Source organism: Panthera leo, chromosome C2 (genome assembly GCF_018350215.1).
Source record: "Panthera leo isolate Ple1 chromosome C2, P.leo_Ple1_pat1.1, whole genome shotgun sequence".
Classification (NCBI taxonomy): Eukaryota; Metazoa; Chordata; class Mammalia; order Carnivora; family Felidae; genus Panthera; species Panthera leo.
The window spans coordinates 91,734,487-91,758,792 of NC_056687.1; the positions used below are offsets into that span (position 1 = coordinate 91,734,487).

At 34.6% G+C, this 24,306-nt stretch overlaps 1 protein-coding gene and 1 pseudogene across 14 annotated transcripts in view; one reads left to right on the top strand and one right to left on the bottom strand.

Moving 5' to 3' along the window:
* Window positions 1-24,306, bottom strand: part of NAALADL2 (N-acetylated alpha-linked acidic dipeptidase like 2) — a 1,343,235-nt gene that overhangs the window by 1,268,521 nt on the left and 50,408 nt on the right. For 2 of the 14 annotated variants that reach the window (XM_042954984.1, XM_042954992.1), the window contains one exon: window positions 15,005-15,092. The exons of the other annotated variants lie outside the window; for them this stretch is intronic. The gene's annotated coding sequence lies outside the window, so the exon portion shown is untranslated. The remainder of the gene's footprint in view (window positions 1-15,004; window positions 15,093-24,306) is intronic. 14 annotated transcript variants of the gene reach the window in all.
* Window positions 14,449-15,175, top strand: LOC122229309 (annotated as a pseudogene).

The following is a 24,306-nucleotide window of genomic DNA, read 5'->3' on the forward strand; positions in this document are numbered from 1 at the left end:
TTTCAGAGAGGGAGAGACACAGAGAGAAAGCACACAAGCAGGGGAAGGGCAGAGAGAGAATCCCAAGCAGGCTCCATGCTGTCAGCACAGAGCCCAACACGGAGCTTGATCCAATGACCATAAGATCACGATCTGAGCTGAAATCAAGAGTCAGATGATTAACTGACTGAGCCACCCAGGCACCCCCCATTTTAATCATTTTGAAAGATAATCATATAAGAAAAATAATAGTGAATTATTGTAAGTTCTTTAACATACAGAGAGGTAAAATTATAAAAGAAGAAAACAAGAAGGTATGGGGAAATAAACAGTGTATTTTTTATTACTCTTACATTTACATGAGACAGCATAATATTTGTTGGTGAACTGAAAAGTTAGAAATAATGCAGACTTTGGGTAACCAGTAAACAAATAAAAAGGTACAGATGGGAAAAAACAGTGAATACAAAATGGAATCATAAATTATATTCATTTTATCTAAAAAAAGGGAAGGGGGAAAAGTAACAAAGAACAGATAAGAGAAATAGAAAACAAATATCAAGACAGTTGATTAAAAAAAAGAGAGAGAGAGCTGATTTAAACCCAAACATAGGAATAATAACTTAAGACTATAAATGGTTTGAAAAATCTAATTAAACGGTAGAGATTGAATAAAAACTATATACTAGCTACCAATAAAAATTACTGTAAGTATGATGACACACAGATTAAAATTTAAAAATGGAGGAAGAAACAATCTGGAAACACTATTTAAAAGAAAACTAGAATGGCTGCATCAACACCAGAAAAGAAGATCTAAAAGCAATGGATAATATCAGGATGAAAAGGATAATTACATAGTGTTAAAGGGGTCAGTTTACCAAGAGGACATAACATTCCTAAAGGTTTATTCATTTAATAAAATATCTTTTAAAAACATGAAGTAAAAACTGGTGGAATGTAAAGAGAAATACAAAAATAGCAATTACAGTAAGATATCTGAACATGTCTTTCTCAATCATTGGTATAACAAGTACAGAAAAAGTAAGTATATAGAAGACTTGAAAAATATTATCAATTGCCTTGATCTAATTAACATCTGTAGAACATTTTTATTTCATGTGCACGTTGAACAATCACCACAATGAACAATACTCTAGGTCATAAGACAAATTCAATAAATTAAAAAGATTGCAACTATACAATGTATGATACCACGATGGAATTAAATGAGAAATCAGTAACAAAAATGTATCTGGAAACTCCACAATATTAGATTCCAATACTAATCTAACAACAATATTCTTGTAAATAACACATGGGTCAAAAGGGAAAAAACATAATACATTAAGAAATATATCAATTGATGGGGCACCTGGGTAGCTCAGTCAGTTAAGCATCTGACTCTTGATTTTGGCTCAGGTCATAACCTCACAGTTCAGGAGATCAAGCCCTGCGTCAGGCTCTGTGCTGACAGTGTAGAGCTTGCTTGGGATTTTCTCTCTCTCAAAATAAATAAATAAAATTAAACTTAAATTTTAAATTATACATATAATATAAATTAATGTATATTAATTATATTTATATAATTATATAAATTATATAATATAAATATATTATATATAAGTTATATATAATGTAATTTATATATGTTTTTATATATATACAAAGAAAACAAAAACACCCCATATCATAACTTGCAGATGCAACTAAAACAGTGCATAGAAAGAAATTTGTAGCATTAAATGCTTATGTTAGAAAAGAAGGAAATTGTTAAATCATTTTCCTTAAGTTTCTACCTTAAAAAACTAAAAAGAATAAACAAGGAAATTAAGCACAAAATAGACAGAAGGAAGAAAATAATAAAGGTAAAAGCAGATATCTATGAAATAGAAGACAGACAAATAATACAGGAAAATCAGTGAAACCAAAAACTAGTTATTTGAAAGAATCAATAAAATTGATAAAATTCCAAACAGATTAATCAAGGAAAAAGAGAAATGACAACAAATTACCAATATCAGGAATGAAAGAGAGGACATTACTCAGATTACAGACAAAACCATTAGAAAATAATATTATGGACAATTTTATAACTTGGTGAAAAAAAATTCCTTGGAAGATATGACTCAGCATGAAATAGATTCCCCAAATAGCCCTTATCAAAGAAAAGAATTAAACTCAAGTTTAAAAACCTTTCCAAAAGAAAATTTCAGGCCAAGATAGCATCACTGGGAATTCTACCGAATATTTAAGTAAAAAATAGTATCAACTCTACATAAGCTATTCCATAAAGTGGAAGAGGAGGGAACATCTCCCAACTCACATGATAAAGCCAACATTAGCCTGATCCAAAACCAAACAAAACTGTAAGAAACTACAGATCAATGTCTTTTATGATCACACACATGAAAATAAATTCCTACCAAAATTTTAGCAAATTTAGTTCTCTGATATTTAAAATATATAATATATAGATTAAATGCATATAATAAACATATATTGCACTTAAAAAATAATACATGAAAGGCATATAAAAGGCATATGAAATGTGACCAAGTAGATGCAAGATGGGTTTAACGTTCCAAAAATAATGTGATTTCCCATACTAAAATATTTTTTAAAAAGGAAAAAAACATATGATCATCTCAATAGATGCCAAAAAGTATTTCACAAAATTCGGCATCTATTCATGATATTTTAAGCTAATTATAAACAGAAGGGAACCTTTTAATCTGAAACAGGATATGTGTTACAGTCTGAATTGTGTTCACCCCAAATTCATTTGTTAAAGCTCTAACCCGCAATATGATTATATTCAGAAACAGGACCTTTAGGGGCGCCTGGGTGGCGCAGTCGGTTAAGCGTCCGACTTCAGCCAGGTCACGATCTCGCGGTCTGTGAGTTCGAGCCCCGCGTCAGGCTCTGGGCTGATGGCTCGGAGCCTGGAGCCTGTTTCAGATTCTGTGTCTCCCTCTCTCTCTGACCCTCCCCCGTTCATGCTCTGTCTCTCTCTGTCCCAAAAATAAATAAAAAACGTTGAAGAAACAGGACCTTTAATGAAATTAAGTTTAAATAAAGTCATGAGTGGAGCCCTAATTCAATAGGACTAGTTACAAATTTCTCTGTCTCTCTCTCCCAATCTGTCCTTCCCATCTCTCACACTCTGCCTCTGCCTCTGTCTCTCCTTTTGGACAGACAAGAGGCCAAGTGAGGACACAGCAAGAAAGCAGCCATCCACAAGCCAGGAAGAGAGCCCTCACCAGAAACCAACTCTAACAATACTCTGATTTTGGACTCCTGTCCTCCAGAACTACGACAAAACACATTTCTGCTGTTTAAGCCACCCAGCCTGTGGTATTTTATTATGGCAACCCAAGCAGACTAATATGGCATCTCTGAAAATCCCACAGTTAACATCATTCTTATATGGTGAAATACTAAAAACACTAAATGTTTTCCCTTTAAGATCAAGAACAAAAAGTAATGTTGGCATTTACCATATATATATATCAATATTGTACTGAATATCTAGGCTAGTAAAATAAAGCAAAAAGAAGAAATACAGGCATACAATTTGAAAAAAAGGAAGAAAAACTTTTTTCAGAAAAAAATTGTTCATGCAGAAAATTCTGAGGAAATATATGCAAAGCTATTATAACTAAAAAATGACTTACCAAATACACAGAATAAAGTCAAATGTACAGAAACCAACTGTACAAAATATACTAGATATAAATATTAGAAATTTAAATTTTAACAAGAAATTTAATTTTAATAAAAAATTTTAATATAAAAGTAGAAATTTTAATTTTATATGTTCAAATAACATAACATCAAATTATGAAATACCTAGGGATGATTTTTTTTAATTTTGTCTAACTTGTAAAACTTCATTGAAATAAGTTAAATATTCAAATTAACAAAAATACAAAACTTGTTCATAAACTGAATGACTCAATATTGTTCAATGTCAACTGTCCCCAAATTTATTCAACAAAATCAAAATTAAAATTTGAGCAGGTTTTTTTGTAGAAGTAACTCTTCTATAATTTCCATGGAAATGCAAAGAACATTAGCCATTAAGGAAATGCAAATTAAAACCACAATGAGTGAGATACCACTATTCACCCAGTAGAAAGGCAAAATAAAAAGACTGATCTTACTAAGTGCTGGGAAGCATGTAAAACAATTACAATTCTCATATATTGCTGGTGCAAATGCAAAATGGTACAGGCACCTAAGAAAATCATTGGCAGTTTCTTAACAAAGTTTCTTGTAAAATTACATACACACTTATCATTCAACCCAGTAATCCCACTCTTAGGTATTTACTCTAGAGAAATAAAACATATGTCCATATACAGACCTGTATAAGACTGTTCATAGTAACTACATACATGATAGCCAAAAATCAGCTATACCTATGATACCCAGATATCCATACATAAGTGGATAAACCCATTGTGGTATATCTATGTAACTGAATACTACTCATGATTAAAAAAGGAATAAACTAATTGAGCACAAACAACATGGATGAATCACAGAAGTATTATGTTGAGTGAAAAAAATCCAGACATAAAAGACTACTTGCTGTATTGTTTAATTAATATGAACTCTTAGAAAAATCTAAGCTATGGGTAGAAAGCAGATCAATAGTTGCCAGAGGCTAGCAGTAGAGAAAAAGGATCAACTGCAATGGCACAATGGAGGTTTGTTTAGGTGATGGAAACTTTCTCTATCCTAAATGTACTTGTGGGGTATACAACTTTACTGAATGTATATATCATACAATATGTATACTTATTGTACTTCAATAAAGCTGATTTTCAAAAATTAAGAAGAAACTTCACATTTGTAACTACATATGGTAATAGATGTTAACTAGACTTATTGTGGTGATTTTGCAATATTTACAAATGAAATCATTATATTGTACATCTGAAATTAATATATTATTATATGTCAATTATGCCTCAATAAAAAATGCAGAAACTGCATTAAAATATGTAAAAAATTAGTCAGAAAAAATTCACAGATATTTCAATGAAGATCTAAAGAAGGTTAAGAAGAGAAAACCAGTTACTTAGTTTCCAGATCGTAAACAACATTCCATGAGAGCACATCATGGAATGCCTGAAGCTCCTCAGACCACAGTTGAAAAACATCTATCATGATAACTGAGGCATTCCAAATCAATGAGGAAGGCTGGACTAGTCATCAAGTGGTAGTGTGTCACTAACCTAGCCATTTAGAAATAAAATAAGCTAGACTCTTGTCTTAAATCATACCTCAGAATAAATTCTTTACAGATTAAACATTAAACATAAAAAAGTAACAGAGGAAAATGTTAAATAATTAGTCATATAACTTCATGTAGGACAAGCTTTTGTAAGCATGGCTTCATGGCCAGAAACTATAAGGAAAAGATTAACAACTGTTGGGGGAAATACAAATGAAATTAGAATTGACAATATAGAAAAAAATTTTTAATTGGTGAGACAAAAGACTAATATCCTTTAAAAATATAGAGTTGGTATTAAATAGCAATAAGAAAAAGAAGATTATACTAATAGGGGGAAAAAGCAAGACATGAACAAGAAATTCACAAAAGACAGTGCAATGGCTACTAAATATTTGAAAATATATGACTAATGAACAAATCCAATGTTGAAATATCAAAGTTCACCTGCCTAAATAAAGAATACCCTTGTTGTAAGAACGTAGTGCTAGTGGAAATACATGTTTACATCTTTCTGGAGAGCATTTTGCAGTAAGTATCAAATGTCTAAATCTTCATCATTTTTAAAAGTTTTAAAATTTACTTTATAATCTGATATATAAAGAGTTGTGTTTAGCTCAGAACTGTTTATATGGTGGAAAACCATCCTAAATGTTCATAAATATCAGATGCTACAAACACAGTCTGAAGCCACTGAAAATGAGAATGTAACCAATAATTATTGACATAGAAAAATATCCATGGCGGGTACCTGGGTGTCTCAATCTGTTAAGTGTCAGACTTTAGCTCAGGTCATGATCTGGCGATGCGTGGGTTCAAGCCCCACATCCAGGTCTGTGCTGACAGCTCAGAGCCTGGAGCCTGCTTCAGATTCTGTGTCTCCCTCTCCCTCTGCCCCTCCCCCACTCATACTCTGTCTCTGTCTCTGTCTCTCTCTCTCTCTAAAAAATAAAATTAAAAAAATATGTATCCATGGCAAGGGGTTAGATAAAATATGAATATACTTTGCAGGAAGACTCATTAAAAAAAACTATCTTTCTACTCATCTGTCTCTCTTTTTATCTACATATACATACACATACACACAGAGATACACAGGTATGGAAAGTTATACTAAAAGATCAATACAAGTTATCTGTGATTAGCAAAATTAAAGGAAAGCTTTTTTTTTATTTTTTATATTTGTCTATATTATCTGAATTATTTATGTGTAAAAATAAGACTGTTTAAAGGATTATTTACAATGTAATTTCAAATTTCAAACTGGACAAGAAAAAGTAAATCTGGACATTTTCTAAAAGCTTAAAAACAATGTGTAGATAGTCATCATAATCAATGTTTACACCAAGTACAATCTACAGCAAGTTTTACTGTTTTTTTTTAAGTGTCAGACTAAAAATTCTAGAAAAATATCTTGAGGATTTCTTTCCCACATGAAATGCTACCTAAGGATCTACTAAATAGTCTTTCTGCTGCCCTTATCCCTAGTGTTTCACTTTGTGGCTTTATATCTCCAATAAAAGATCTTACTGGCTTTAAGTTTCTTTTCTTTGAAAATTATTTTCTGCTAGGTCTTAAGAAAATAAAGTGGAACTGTGGTTTGCATCTTATTTGAGAAAGATAGATAACCTTGAGTCTTAAACCTTCTCTGGCATTTTCTTGATCTTCACTAACCATGACCAAGGTAGAATGGTCTCATCTGCAAATTACTAAAAATAATCAGCTCTGGGAAGTGACCTTGGATGAAGCAATGTTAAATTGGCCAGGAAATTTTTTTGAGGCATCACTGTTATTAACTCGCAATTTTTTCATTTCACTCTGCCACTGATGCTTGGCAGGTTATAATTTTTCATTTTCGCACTTGGATGAAACTCAGTGAAGTAGAGATTATGGAGATAGTAGTGGAGAATTTTTACAAAGGGATTTCCCCCCTCACTCCATAATATTATATGGCTACAAAATGGATTTCTATTGGAGACAACTTATCAGTTGAAGATACGTAATCAGATTGTTAAGATAACAGTACTGACCTACACCATATTTAAAAATTTTTTAAAGTGCTGCCTTCTGTATACAGAGTTGATGTTATGACCAATTTATATACTTGGAAACATTTCCTTAGTGGAGATGGTTTAGGCTGATTCTTCTTTGACAACTCCATGCTTTCAAGAGTTTATTTGCTGGGATTAAAGAAAATGTCTATGAAAACAGAAAACACTTCTTTATACAGAGATGTCCAGTGACACAGATTGGAAATAAACTTGTACTACTATTAATGAACTAGGAGCTAATTTTAGATAGGTGGCATCTACTTTTGGTGCATCCTTCCTCCTTCTTTACCTCCATAAAACCAGTCGCAGTGCCAGTAGTCTGGTGATGACCACTTATATCCAGATTCTTCCAGAATCTCCTTTCAGCATGCTATTCACTAGCCATTTTATGATAGGCACTAAATAGGTAAGTTGTTATTCCCTCAAGTAAAAGAGGACAGAATATTCATTTTAAAAATAAAGAATACTATAATAAGGAACATAGTAAATCAGAGAACAAATTTGAGTTTGGCAATATCCCTTAAATCCGAAGACAATATTTAAATGGGTAGCTAGAATAGAGACTTAGAGACCAGTCTCCTCCAGTCTTAAAAAACTAAGAAATGTAGGGGTGCCTGGGTGGCACAGTCGGTTGAGCATCCAACTCTTGATCTTGGCTCAGGTCATGATCTTGTGGTTTGTGGGTTCGAGGCCCGCAACGGGCTCTATACTGATGACGTGAAGCCTGCTTGGGATTCTGTCTCTCCTTCTCTCTGCCTCTCCCCAGCTTGTGCTCTCTCTCTCTCTCAAAATAAATTAAAAAATTTTTAAAAATTAAAAAAAATGAGAAATGCCTACTTGAGTCACTAATTCCCTTAACTTATTTTGATTTGATCATTAGTATCCAATTGCACCCAGGGTAGTGTCAAGCTAGAATACCAAACCAGGGACAACTATTTACTAGGACAACCATTACTTTCTTCCTGAAAATCTTTATGTGTCATCACCATGTTACTTAAAAAGAAAATCAGGGCTGCCTGAGTGGCTCAGTCAGTTAAGCACTGGACTCTTGATTTCAGCTCAGGTCATTATCTCACCATCATGAGATCAAGCGCTGAGTGCAGCTCCACCCTGGGCATGGTACCTGCTTAAGATTCTCTGTCTTCCTCTCCCTCTGCCCCTCCCCAACTTGTGCACACCCCCAAAAATAAATAAATAAATAAACAAACAAACAAATAAATAAATATTAAACTGCTACTGTCCCCCAGAACATATGAATTTGAGGTCTTGTATCTAATTGTAGAATAAAATATTTTGTTCCCCTAAGAAAACTGAGTTAAACACTATTTCACCACAGACATTATAATTACCTCACAATATAATTTTGATATAAATGGGACTGCTACCTATCTTTTTTTTGTCTAACCACTGGCAAAATATGTAAATTGACAGAAGAGCTGCATAGCAAAGGGCTTCCTTTGAGTGACTACAGCATCTTGGCGTTGAACAGATCAAATGCTTTTACAGCAACAGTTTAGAGTAATATTTTGTTTTTAAGTGAAGTTCCAAAATGATATACAGAAATGAAATTAACCATTTCATTGAGATAAAGAGGTAAAGTTTCCAATCTAAAATTTTTAAAAAAGAGGATTGGGGGGCGCCTGGGTGGCTCAGTCAGTTAAGCGTCCGACGTCAGCTCAGGTCACGATCTCGCAGTCCGTGAGTTCGAGCCCCGCGTCGGGCTCTGGGCTGATGGCTCAGAGCCTTGAGCCTGCTTCTGATTCTGTGTCTCCCTCTCTCTCTGCCCCTCCTCCGTTCATACTCTGTCTCTCTCTGTCTCAAAAATAAAAATAAATGTTAAAAAAATTTAAAAAATAATAATAAAAAAGAGGATTGGTAAGATGATAATATCAAACATACACCTTTATTAATCTGCATGATACACAGTACATGCTAAAGTTTTAAGAAATATAATTAAAATAAGTTATTTTAATACAAATAATAAAGGTAAAACAAAGATGATACATTTTAAATGTAATACAGTTCCTTAATTAATTTTTGCATTTTTAATAGACATGTTTAATAAAATGTTTTTGTTATAAATACTAATTAATAGCAAATAGTCCACCAAATAGCATATAGTCAATAATAAGATATTTGTTTTTCTATCAGCCTCTGAAGTGGAAAAAAAGGGAAAAAAAGCAGGAGGAAGAGGGACCAAAGGAAGAGACTGCTCCTTCCTTTCTTTCTCTAAAGCTCTAGAGAGACAAATACAATGCTCCAAAGATTAGAATCAGGTCTACTCTTGTCCTACTGGGCAGGCTCCATTTCAAGCAAAAGGTAGAGTAGTTTGGCTTGTTCCTCTATAAAAGCTGGTAACACAGAGAAAGTTAGCCTAGATTTTCTATGCATTAAGGTAGCAGTATTTGGTGCACAAGCTACAGAGAAACCTATTAAAATTTCCTACTTTTGAAAAATAATGTCAAGATTCATCATTTATATTGTGAAAATTGCTGATTTGACCCTTCCACAGAAAATACTGAAAACTGAAAGACTAAATAGCATACAATCATTCATCCTAGCAGTAAGTAATAAGAAACAAGGATGGAATATATTTTATTAGAAGATCTACTACAATAGGAGTACTTTATATTTTAATAATAAAAGGAAATTCTTAGCCATAAGTTGGACATATTTTTATTCTTGCAAAATTATTAAATTTTTAAAAGCAATCCATTTTGTTATTCTTGTATTACAAGACATTCCATAAAATGTTCACCACTTCAAGGTAATTCTATTTGTTCAAAATTGCATTCTTTTTAAAATAGCATTTCTAGTATTAAGGGAAATAAGCAAAATCTCAGTCGGTCATTTTTTGTTTTAAGTAGTCAAATTATTAAATTAAAATTCCAAAAAGGCATTTTTAAAGGAAAAGTAGTTTGAACAATTACCTTTCTTATCAATAAGGTAAACTGAGCCAAATCGTCAAAAATAAGTATTACCTATTACTAACTTTTGTTTTTATCATAGACTGAGGTAATATAAACAAAAATATAAATAGTTAAGTTATAGTTAGACTTTCCTAAGGAACACTGATATCAAGGACTACTTACAGCATCTGGAAAATCCTTTTGTAGATGCAGAAATACAGCAGACATCTTTGGTACCATTACAGTACTGAGACATGCCGCCTGAGGGGTAGGAAACGCTGCCTCATGCCCTATAACTTGTGTCTTCAACTTTCAGAAACTGGACTGACTAGGCATGTTAAATATTTCCTTATTACCTTACCTTTATATTTTTTTAAGAAAAGCCAAGAAAAACATCCAGTGCCTTGTTTTATTCATGAGACTGTGCCAGAAATCATTAATAGAAATAAATAGAAATAAAGTTAGGAAATCTCAGCCAAAGCCAAAGATTTCTCTAGACTTTAGTCTTCTCTCTTGAGTGTAGCTATATGTATGATGCAACCCTCACTTTATAATGCACAGACATGTTCAATACTAAAATGACTGTATTAACAGAAAAAAAGTCATAATACTCTGCCTCTGAAATACCAAGGGCGAAGAAGATCTATGAAATGGACAAGAGTGCTTCAATTTAAGTAACACCAGAATTAAACAGCATAGAGAGAGATGATTAGAGCTCAAGAAACTTTTCTCTCGTAGCTGTTTAGGCATTCACTTTCCCTTACTTTCCCTTGCTTTTGAATGGACTCCCCCACCCCTCCTGCGCTGTCAAAGTTTTCTATGAAAAACACCAAGATTATTTTTACTTATACCAAGTATTTTGAGTGCCTAAGACTTGCGCACACACTTAGAAAGTATAACATGTTACTGTGAAGTTGGAAAAAGGATTATTCTCCCCAATCAACAGGTTCTTTAATTCAAAACAGTAAAATATAATATAATATAGTATAATATAATATAATATAATATAAATAATATAATATAATATAATATAATATAATATAATATATAATATATATACACACAGTGATAGCTAATAATAGACATGAAAATGATTTACTAATGAAAAATAGAGCTAAGAAAAAAGATTTGAGATAATTTAATGACCACAAATAATGTGTATCAAAAATGCTATATCAGTTTTTAATTACTTATCATAATGCATTTACTAAATGAATATAATGGCATTTTAGAAAAGAGAAATATTTCAGGTAGGATAGCAGGAAAAAAACTTAAGCAGTTAAAAAAATAAAAAAGAGATTTTTGTCTTTCAAATAAGTCACAGGTGAAGCTGACGTTGCTGTATGGACTACACTTTAGAATCACTGACTTAGGGATTCCTCTATGTTTGAGATTGTTCAGCATAGATGAGGTAGACACTCAAACTGTAGAAGATCTGAGGCAGGAGACTATGTGAGAATAGCTATTTCAGAGACTGAAGGTACATGGTACAAACAAATCATGACAAAATGCTACCTAGCATCTTCCTAGGTGTCACATGTGTGGGAAGAGGGGTGAGGAAGAGGTCCTCGTGCTGCCCTCATGAAACTTGAAGGATTGGGACCTGAAAGAAGTCACTCTAAAAAAAGCTCTGGCCACTGATTTTGCTATGGATCTCATCCACTCAGCTTAAGACCTGAATAGGAAAAAGATAAGCCTCCCCAAACAAGAAGGAATTCTCCAGCACACTGCCTCCAAACTGTATCTGCACCGTTAGCTCTCCTGGGCTTCAAGCCTGCTGGCCCATACTACAGATTTGGGCTTGCCAGCCTCCATAATCACACCATCCATACTCTGTTGTCTGTCTTTAGCCAAATTTCCTTATCTCTGTCTTTGACATCTGTTTGAGTACACCACTGAGTGATCCTGCATGAATTTCTAAGTATGAACATCTTTTGGAGATTCTTTGCCAAAAACAGGAATTAAAAAAAAATGAGCAAAGGGAAAGGAGCCAAGTATAATTTACTCATATTTTATTTAAATCCACCCTGTTTTTAAAAGTTAAAAAAAAGGCCTAATCAAATATCTGCCTCGTTCTTGGGCTGAAGCACAGTCTATAGCATATCTTTTATCTTGGTTGGGCTGTAATACGTTTTTGAATTCTAGTAAGGAGACTGAACCAATAATCAAAAGCTCCAACAAACAAAAGCCCAGGACCAGAGGGTTTCACTGGTGAATTCCACCAAATATTCAAAGAAGATTTAATGCCTATCCTTCTCAAATTCCTCCAAAACAATGAAGAGGAGGGAATGCCTCCAAACTCATTTTATGAGGCCAGCATTATCCTGATACCAAAACCAGACAAGGACACAAAAAAAGAAAGAAGGAAAGTTAAAAGAGGAGAGGGGAGGGGAAGAAGGAGAGGGGAGTGAAGGGGAGAGGAAGAGATGGGGGAAGAGAGGAAATTAGGCCAATATCCTTGATGAACATAGATGCAAAAATTTCAAAATGTAGCAGAACAAATTCAACAATATATTAAAAGAATCATACACCATGACCAAGTGGCATATTGGGATTTATTTGTCTCACCTACTGAGAACAACGCTTCTGAGAACAAACATGAACATTTCTGCAAAGCAACATTGCTAATTAAACAATACCTAACAGGCCAAAGTTAACTATCAAGAGATATTCACCAAAGTAATCCCACTGCCACTTTTGCTGAGTTGTGGGAAGAAGCAAACCCTCATGGCTCTGGAAAAATGAAAAATTCATATAAAAAGTAATTTTAATTTCTTAAGTTACAGCTCTAAATATTTCTGAGACTTCTCAACTCTGACCTTCAACTCCAGCAGCAGTGCTCCTCTTCAGTCACCCCATTCCCAGGGTCACATCCTGGGCCACCATCACCTCAAACAGCTTAAATTTCCCACTGATTATAGTCCTCATCATTCCAAAAATCTTACTCCATTGTTACTGATACCTTTGATCTTGAAACTCACTGGAGTTTCTGATGCTCTGACCACCTCTACTTTCTTGGAGGTCATCATCCACTCCCCACCCCACCTCAGCTCTGCCATGTCCCTGTCTAAATACCTTCTGATCCAACCTAGACTTTATGGCACATCATTTCAACAAATTTCTTATCAAAAATCCATTCCCTCTGCTCCAGCCCTGCTAACAAAGGCCTTTCTCAGACCTATCATTTGCCCTCTATGCTCCTGTGCCCAGATTCCTGAAGACTAATGCAGACACCATGCTAAAAATACACTGCCTCTCACCCCAGCTGAGCTCCCCAGGCCACTGAGCTCCCCTTTGGTTGGTCGTCTTTTCCATTCCCCTCAGTGACTATCCCTAATGTCCATTATTCTCTCCAGCACTGTATCTCATCCCAAACCTCTTCTCCTTTAGCAAATAGTTCCTCAGAGTATTATCAAAAAGCATCCTTCTCACTCTCCATTTCCCAGAGATATATTTACCTAGAATCATGCCATCTTTTCCTCATGCCCTAAAGGAAGAAACTTCTACCTTAGGCTGATCCCTCCATCTGTACTTTAAATCCCATTCGCTCTCAGTTACTCAAGATCTTTATATTATCAATGATCTTTTCTCTTTGCTGCATCATCAACTTCCTCTCAACTAGATCCTTCAGCAACATATAAATATGTTCACATTTCTCACAGCATAATAAAAATCCTACCTTTGACTTATGCTTACTTCTTCCCTTCCCAAGTACCCTCTTATAAGTATACTCCCTGTCTCCATATCCCCTTTTGCATCTCTCAACCTTTTGCAATTTGCTGCTACTTCAACCACACTATTGGTATTACTCTCACTAAGATCATTTAAATGACTTTCAAGTTTCTAAGTTTAAAGGCCAGGTTTCCATTCTCTTACTTGAGCTCCCTACAATATTTGATACTACTCATCAATTTCCCCTCTTCAAGTGTTCTCCTGGTTTAAATTTTTTTAATGTTTATTTACTTTTGAGAGAGAGAGAGAGAGAGCAGGGGAGGGGCAGAGAGACAGGGAGACACAGAATCGGAAGCAGGCATCAGGCTCCGAGCTGTCAGCACAGAGCCTGATGCAGGGCTTGAACCCATGAACCATGAGATCATGACCTGAGCCAAAGTCAGATGCTCAACCGACTGAGCCACTCAGGCGCCCCATCTCCTGGTTTTAGAGTAACATTATCCCTTGTTTCTCTTCTTCTCTAACTAGTTTTTCTGTTTCCGGGATTCTTCTTCCTACACGTATCAAAAAAAAATGTTTAAAAACACACTGAATGGCATCCCAGTGGATCTTCTGGGCTGAGCCACATATAGCAGGGCTCTGTCATGACAATATCATGCAGGTTGTGACTGTGAGCACTCACAGCCCCATGGGCTTTAATAGTCTGTATGCCATAATCGTGGAGTTTGGTGGCAATGTCACTTTACACGAAGTCATATATGGTGCTATCAGCTGCCCTGAGAAAGAGAAAGGGGGGTCCACTGCTGTGCCAGAAAACAATTAAATTTGGGAAAGTATATACTGTCATACACCTAGGGAAATAAGGATTCCCTAGATGTTTGATGGCCTGCTTTTCCGTCACTCGTAAAGTATTGTGCGCTTGGCCCTGAGGCTTGCTAACATTTTGATTAGTGAGCAAGATGCCTGCAAAATTGGTGACTGGTTGCTTCAAGAAGCTGGAAGATTTGCTGTGTTTCCAGAGACTTCTTACCATCTAGAGAACACATACATCCACCAAGCCCCAGAGCTCCTGAAAGACCATAACACCCAAAGTTGACACCTATTCTTCTGTCATTCTCTAGCAAATGACCACCAAAGAGGTGCCTTACTCAGGGGAGCATCAGTATGTGCTCTACACCATAGAGGCCTATCATCTTCATCCATTTCTCTCAGCAGCTGTCTTCACAGACTCCATCTCTGGGAAAAGACAAGATCATCTGCTGCTGCTAAGTGCAGAACTTCTGGTTGACTTTAACTCTTTAAAACCTAAATTTGGCTGATTTTAAACCTATATTAAGATAAACTATTGCTTTGTTTCTATTCATTTTTTTTTTTACTTTATTTAAATCCAAGTTAGTTAACATATAGTGTAATAATGGTTTCAGGAGTAGAATTTAGTGATTCATCACTTACATTATAATACCCAATGCTCATCCCAACAAGTGTTTTCCTACACCCATCACCAATTTAGCCCATCCCCCCATCCAACACTTCTCCAGCAAACCTCAGTTTGTTCTCTGTATTTAAGAGTTTCTTATCGTTTGCCTCCCTCTCTGTTTTTATCTTATTTTTACTTCCCTTCAGCTATGTTCATCTGCTTTCTTTCTTAAGTTTCACAAATGAGTGAAATCATAGGATATTTGCCTTTCTCTGACTTATTTTACTCAGCATAAGACATTCTAGTTCCATCCACGTTGCAGCAAATGGCAAGATTTCAATCGTTTGATCACCAAGTAATATTCCATTGTATATATACACCACATCTTCTTTATTCATTCATCAGTGGATAGATATTTAGGCTCTTTCCATAATTATCTATTCATTTTTAAAGAGGATATAGAAGAAAAATATTTGTAGGAGGGATTTTTAGAAAATAAATTTAAAACTCAAAAAAAAGAAAGAAAAAGAATTGCCAGAATGTAAATTTTACATCAATTAAAACTGTTACATTATAACAAAAAATAATAAATATAAATTCAATGCTCCGTAAGCATGATAAATTTGACATTAACAGCATATATACTTTACAAATCAGTGTATTTCAATCAACAGATGGCTGCTTTCAAGATGGTATGGGAGGGGCGCCTGGGTGGCTCAGTCGGTTAAGCATCCGACTTTGTCTCAGGTCATGATCTCACGGGGTTCATGGGTTCGAGCCCCATGTCGGGTTCTGTGATGACAGCTCAGAGCCTGGAGCCTTCTTCGGATTCTGTGTCTCCCTCTCTCTCTGCCCCTCCCCTGCTCGTGCTCTGTCTCTCTCTGTCTCAAAAATAAATAAACATTAAAAAAAATTTGTTTAATTAAAAAAAAAGATGGTATGGGAAAGGAATGGAGAGGAAAACACTGATCTTTCTTTATTTTTTTTTGAAGTTTATTAATTTTTGAGAGAGAGAGAGAGAGACAGAGTGTTAGTGGGGGAGGGAGACACAGAATCTGAAGCAGGTTCCAGGCTCTGAGCTGTCAGCCCAGAGCCCAATGCAGAACTTGGACTCACAAACCTCGAGATCATGACCTGAGCCAAAGTAGGACACTTAACCAACTAAGCCACCAGGTGGCCCAGGAAAATGCTGATCTTAAGTGTGCATTAAAGTCTTCTACACTGTTCCAGGGGACACAGTATATTCTTTACAAAATATAAAACTAAACCAAAATTAATTAAACTCAATATGATCATAAAATATCCATCTTACATGAGTAATCTTTAAAAATGTAAGAATTTCTTTAAAAAGGAAGAGAAAATTAAAACTAAGTAAAAGACATGAAAGAATAAAGAGTACAATAGAAATCAATGAAACTGAAAATAACAGAAGAATTTAATTAAACCATAAACTGATTCTTTGAAATAATCAAGAAAAAATAGCCAGACGGGGGGTAAAAAAAGAAAGAAGACACAGATTTTTCACTATCAGGAAATCAGAGATATGGCATCATTCCAAATGCTATCTATTAATTAAGAAAATATCATGAAAAACTTTACACCAATAAATTCTACAACTTAGATAAAACTGAAAAAAATGGTTTCAAACTGTCAAAGCTCACTCAAGAAGAAACAGGTAGCCATTTATACCTCTGTACCTTTTACAGAAATTGTATCTGTAGCTAACACCCTATCCACAAGTAAAAATCTACACCCAGACAGCTTCACCAGAAAAGTTTCCTAAATATTTATGGAAGAGATAATCTCAACACCAAACAAAATCGTCCAGAAAACTGAGGAGGAGGAATATTTCCCAATTCATTCTATAAAACTATCATTACCCTACTACAATTATGTTGCAAGAAAAAGATAATTGAGACCAATATGCCTCACTTTAAAAAATGCAAAACTTGAAAACAAAATTTAGGCCAATGGAAACCAACAATATATAAATGATCGAGTGGGGTTTATTCATTTACCCCAGAAATGCAAGGTTGGCTTAACATTCAAACAGTAATTAATATAGTTCACCATATTTCAGACTGAAAAAAGAAAAACAAGATCATTTTAATGTATGCATAAAAATTATATGACAAAATCCCTTATCCATTCATGCTAAAAATTTTTATCACATCTGGAATAACAGAGAATTTTCTCACCCTGATAAAGGGCATTGACCAAAAATCCTCCATTTAACATCACACTTAATCTCTTTTCCTAAGATCAAGAAAAACATAAAGATGTTTGTCACCACTTATATACAACATCACTCTGGAGATTCAAGCTAGAGCAGTTGTAAGTGCGTGTGTGTGTGTGTGAGTGAGTTGAGGGGAATGGGGAGTCTAAAATAATAAAAGGATAGGGTGCCTGGGTAGCTCAGTCAGTTAATCTTCTGACTCTGGATTTTGGCTTAGGGCATGATCTCACAGTTTGTGGGTTCGAGTCCCATATTGGGATCCATGCTGGCAGCACGGAGCCTAAGATATTCTCTCTCTCCCTCTCTCTGCCTCTCCCCTGGTCATGTTCTCTCTCAAAATAAATAAAGCTTAAAAAAATTTTTAATTAAAATAAAATAATAAAAGGCATTCAGATTGGAAAGGAAGAACTAAAACTGCCTTTGCAAATAATCTTATAGGACATGATAATCTATACAAATAATCCAGTGGAATCTACAACAAAAAACAAATACTAGAAATAATGAGTTTTAGCATGGTAGTAAGATCCACGGTCAACATATAATATATAAAAAGAACTGTATTTCTATAAGCTAGTAATGAATCATCATAAATTCAAATTTTGAAAAAAATGCCCTTAACACATATAAAAATTATGAAATATTTAGGACAAAATAAGTAACTCTGACAAAATGTACAAGACTTGTGAAATAAAAACTGTAAAATATTGCTAAGAGAATTTAAAGAAGACATCTGTACACAGAGAGGCATACCTTATCCATAGGTCAAAAGAAACAACAATGTGAAGATGTCAATTCTCCCCAAATTGATACGATTCAACATATCCCAGAACAAAATCCTAGCTGGATTTTTGTATTAAATTGAAAGCTGATTCTAAAACTCATGTAGAAATGCAAAGGGCCTAGAATAACCAAAACAACTTTGAATAACAAAACTGTAGGGCTTTTAATCAAGTAGAACTATCTACTTGATTAAAAGATTTTAGGGGTGCCTGGGTGGCTCAGTCGGTTGAGCGTCCGACTTCGGCTCAGGTCACGATCTCGCAGTCCGTGAGTTCGAGCCCCACGTCGGGCTCTGGGCTGATGGCTCAGAGCCTGGAGCCTGCTTCCGATTCTGTGTCTCCCTCTCTCTCTGACCCTCCCCCGTTCATGCTGTGTCTCTCTCTGTCTCAAAAATAAATAAACTTAAAAAAAATTTTTAAAAAAATAAATAAAAATAAAAATAAAAGATTTTATTATATAGCTAGTAATCAAGAAAGTGTAGTAGTGGCTCAGACAGAGATAAGCAAATAGATCAACGGAACAAAACAGATATTCCAAAAAGAGGCATATATATATGGACAACTGATTTTTTTACAAAGGCAAAAAAGGCAATTCACTGGAGAAAGAATAGTCTTTTGAACAACTTATGCTGAAACAAGTGAAAATCACTATACAGAAAAAAGAAAAATAAAAAAAGCTGATCCATGCCTTAATCCTTATATAAAAATTACTCATAATGAATCACAGACTTAAATTCTAAAAAATTAAAACATTTAGAATAATGCATAAAAGAAAAGCTTGTGCGCCTGATGTAGACAAAGATTTCTTAGTATGATACTGAAAAAGCATAATCCATAAAAGAACAAAATGACAAATTGGATTTCATGAAAATCAAAAACTTCTATTCGAAAGACCGTTAAGAAGAATGAAAAGACAAGCCACAGACTAGGAAAATATATTTGCAAGACACCTATATGAGAAAGAATTTGTATCTAAAATGTATAAAGAACTCTTAATTGAAAATTTGGCCAAAGATTAAAACAAACACATTATCAAGAAATATAAATGGATCACAATAAGCAAATGAAAAGATACTTAACATCATTAGTCATAAGAGAAATGAACATTAAAACCACAAAGATATACAATTATACTTCTCTAAGAATGGCTAAAATTAGAAAGCCTGGCCATGGAAAGTGGCAACAAAACTGAGGAGAACCTGAAAATCTCATATATTGCTGACTGGAATGTAAATGATACAACTACTTTGGAAAACAGTTTCGCAGTTTCTTAAAAACTTATACACAGACCTACCATATAGCCCAGCCATTCCACTCCTAGATATTTCCCCAAGAGAAATAAAAGCAGAAGCCCAGAAATAATCTTGTATGTGAATGTCCATAGTAGCTTTATTTATAAGAGCCAAAAACTAGAAGATCTTAAATGTTTATCAACAGGGAAATAAACAAATTGTATCATGTTCATATAATAGAATGTTTCTTCAAAGAAAATAAACTATTAATATACACAACAATACAAGTGTTATCTCAAAACTATACTTCAGGAAACACAAAACAGCACATACGATATTATCCATTTACACAAAATTATGGAAAATGAAAACCAATATATAATAACAGAAAGCATATCAGTGGTTGCCCGGGAAATAAAGGCAGGGGCAGGAACAGGAGGAACTACAAACAGGCCTGAGGAAACTTTTGGGCCTGATGGCTATGTTCACTATAATGTGGTTATGATTTCACTGGTATGTTAAAATGTCAGAATTCACAAACTGCATACTTTATATGTACCTTATTGTATGTCACTCATAGCTCAATAAAGGTAAAAATAAAGCTCTAAAAACATAAAAAAGAAATAAGGCCTCTAAAATGTTAGGATTCACTGATTTTCACTTGAACCATTAAACATGTGTACATTGAAATGTTCATTTTCATTCCAAAGATACTATTTGCCAGGTTCATCTTTCAGTTGTTGATATAAAAGACTCCAGCACCAAAAAATGTTAGATATTCAATACATGGTCACTTATTTTATCCAAAGTCCTCTAATTTTCATAATCATCACAAGCAATCAGCAAGGGGTGAAACTATCATTTATTCACTAGAAAAATACTTACTGAGTGTTACAGTCTGTGCTAGGTAATAAAATACAGTAAATAAAAATGAGTTTCCACCATCAAGAAGGTCATGGTCTAGTGGGGAAGATAGGAATTTTTGAAGCTAATGTTCAAAAGATGTGGCAAGTGCAATATTAAAGATATGCAGAAGTGTGTTTATGGCATAATGTGAGCAAGGAAGAGGCATACCTAACTGGCTGGGGACAATAAATACAATGCAGGCTAGGGGAGGGAAAGCTTTGCAAAGGAAGAAACTTCTAAACCATATGTAAATAGTAACATTAAGATAACATGATAATTCAGTTACAAAAATAAATCTCTTCCTTTTAGTACCTTTTAGTACCTACTGACATGTTCCTTTAAAAGAGAAGGGATGACTCTGAAAGGTAGTACCTGTGTGCATATCACCCGTACTTCCAAAATATTAAAATATTTTGGCAAAATAATGGATAAAATGTTAAGAAAAGATTCTAGATAAGAATATAAAGGTAAAGGTTTTTAGTAATAGCTTTAATAAATAATTCACTTTTTTATTCATATGCAAGTAATGGAACAGATATATAATGGAGCTAGGACAGAGAATGCATCTGTATGCTGGCCTTATTATTTTAATTACTTAGGATGAATTTATTCTTTAAAGAATATATTCAGTCTAAATCTTACTACCAATAGATTCATGCTTAACTTCTTGTAGTATTATAGACCTTGAGGAGTTCCACAAGAATTGTGGAACTTATGAAGGTAAAGAAGAATAGTAATGGAAGTATTCTAACACGATTTGGGTTCCATGTTATTTAAATATTCTATTATTGTAGTATCCATCAGAATAACAACACTATAGCTAATCTCATCAAGGTCAAGGATAGGAATAAGCTGAGATAAAAACTAGAATTTATCACTGCTTTAACTGAGGATATCTAAAAGATCAATAATTCCAACCTTGAATATTGAACAGATCCCGTCTACATATATAGATGGCCAAATAATCCTTTCCTTTACCCACTTCTAATACATGCATGTGTTGGAATATATATACGTATATATATATATACATATATGTATATATATATATACGTATATATATACGTATATATATACGTATATATATATATATACACATACACACACATTTACATATGTATATGTATATACACACACACACTCTCACATATATAACATCAGCTGGCATCAATGAATACATGCCTTTAACATTAGGAGAGAATTCTCTATCCCACGATCTAGGCAAAGGAAAAATAAATCTTTACAGTTTTATGATCATGCAAATAGCCAAGAAATGAGTCAAATATTATCAACATCTAACATCAACACTGAGGGAGCCAAAGTGCTAATGGAAGTTACATTTTCTCCTTGGCATATTTAGTGTTCTAAGAGTGTCCAATATGTTCATAGTATATCAAATGAGAAAATTTCAGGCAGTAGAGACAGTATGTACATAGAATGAGCTGAGAAATACTGAGGGATATCTAATGAGGTTATGGAACAATCAGTGCAGCTTGCCTGCTGACTGTTCATTAGCCACCCTAAAAGAGCCAGAGGTGCCCCCTCTTCCTGCCAGCAGCTGCTGAACCAAAAGGAAGAATCACTGGAGTTCAAGAGCACAAACATCATACAATCAGAAAATGTTAGAGCTGGAAAGGCTCTAAAAGGTCACATAGTAACAGTGTCCAAATCAGTAGGTCATGGTTACACTTCAGTGATTCTATGAACCTCTTGAAATTATATACAAAGATCTGTGTACACATGCAGAAGAACCATTTATCTAGTTGAATCATTTCATTTAATGGATGGGGAAACAGTTCCACTGATACTCACAACTCACTAGTACTAAATCAGAGACAAGATTTCTTGAGTCCCAGCTATTTGTTTTTGCTAACACACCAAGTATTAAGTATTAAAAATCTTAACTGCAGCAGAAAAAGACAGACAGCTGCAATCCCTAATCTGAGATTTTCAAAAATATTCAATACACCCTGTGTAATCACTCAATAAACTCTCCAAGAGTCCATTTATACTGCCCTTCCTTGTCAAAGTGCCAAACATAACCTGTGTGATATTTGTGTTCTGGCAGCCCTTGCAAGTGAATCAATATCTGACACAAGTAGCTGCTCATGCCCTACTGGCATCTCAGAAACCAAAGGTAGTCTGTCAGAACACTAAAGGAAGAAATTAGAGGATACAAAAAGGTTTGAGAATATAAGTGTTCAAGGGCAGAGCTATGCAGTAACTTATACTGCCTTGTGTATAGTTGATGCTCAGCAAATGTTTGCTGAACTGAATTGAACTGATGTGTAAACCATCTGACAAATGGTCACCCTGACCATTACCAAAGGAGGAAGAATTCTTGCTCAAGAATTGCTTCCCTTAGAATTAAAAGCAAAAGTGAATTACTGGGACCTTATGAAGATAAAAAGCTTCTGCACAGCAAAGGAAACAACCAACAAAACTAAAAGGCAACCAACGGAATGGGAAAAGATATTTGCAAATGACACATCGGACAAAGGGCTAGTATCCAAAATCTATAAAGAGCTCATCAAACTCCACACCCGAAAAACAAATAACCCAGTGAAGAAATGGGCAGAAAACATGAATAGACACTTCTCTAAAGAAGACATCCGGATGGCCAACAGGCACATGAAAAGATGTTCAACGTCGCTCCTTATCAGGGAAATACAAATCAAAACCACACTCAGATACCACCTCACACCAGTCAGAGTGGCCAAAATGAAGAAATCAGGAGACTATAGATGCTGGAGAGGATGTGGAGAAACAGGAACCCTCTTGCACTGTTGGTGGGAATGCAAATTGGTGCAGCCGCTCTGGAAAGCAGTGTGGAGGTTCCTCAGAAAATTAAAAATAGACCTACCCTATGACCCAGCAATAGCACTGCTAGGAATTTATCCAAGGGATACAGGAGTACTGATGCATAGGGGCACCTGTACCCCAATGTTTATAGCGGCACTCTCAACAATAGCCAAATTATGGAAAGAGCCTAAATGTCCATCAACTGATGAATGGATAAAGAAATTGTGGTTTATATACACAATGGAATACTACGTGGCAATGAGAAAGAATGAAATATGGCCTTTTGTAGCAACATGGATGGAACTGGAGAGTGTGATGCTAAGTGAAATAAGCCATACAGAGAAAGACAGATACCATATGGTTTCACTCTTATGTGGATCCTGAGAAACATAACAGAAACCCATGGGGGAGGGGAAGGAAAAAAAAAAAAAAAAAAAAGAGGTTAGAGTGGGAGAGAGCCAAAGCATAAGAGACTGTTAAAAACTGAGAACAAACTGAGGGTTGATGGGGAGTGGGAGGGAGGGCAGGGTGGGAGGGAGGGCAGGGTGGGTGATGGGTATTGAGGAGGGCACCTTTTGGGATGAGCACTGGGTGTTGTATGGAAACCAATTTGACAGTAAATTTCATATATTAAAAAATAAAATAAAATAAAAAAAATAAAAAAATAAAAAAATAAAAAAAAAAGAATTGCTTCCCTTATGAATACACTAAGGCTATTTTTTTTTAATTAGCTTTCCTTAAGCAACTCCATACATATTCATCAATGCTTCAGTTATTCCAAAATACCTCTGATTTTACAAACAGAAGCCAGGGCTTTACAAGTTCGATAAATTTACAAGACTTTCTCTCAGTGTTGCTGATATCTAGATCTAGACCTAGATATAGATATATAGATGAAATCTCTCTAGTAAGATATTTTGGCTAATAAGAATCTCTCATCAAATTAATTAACATCATTAGATTCACTTTCAGATGGTTTGACAGTGGTCTTTGGGGTCTAATAACATATTGCTAATGTGGGCAAGCTGCCACTGGACTAAATATGGTTTTGTACAAAGTAAATTCTCCATCTCAAATA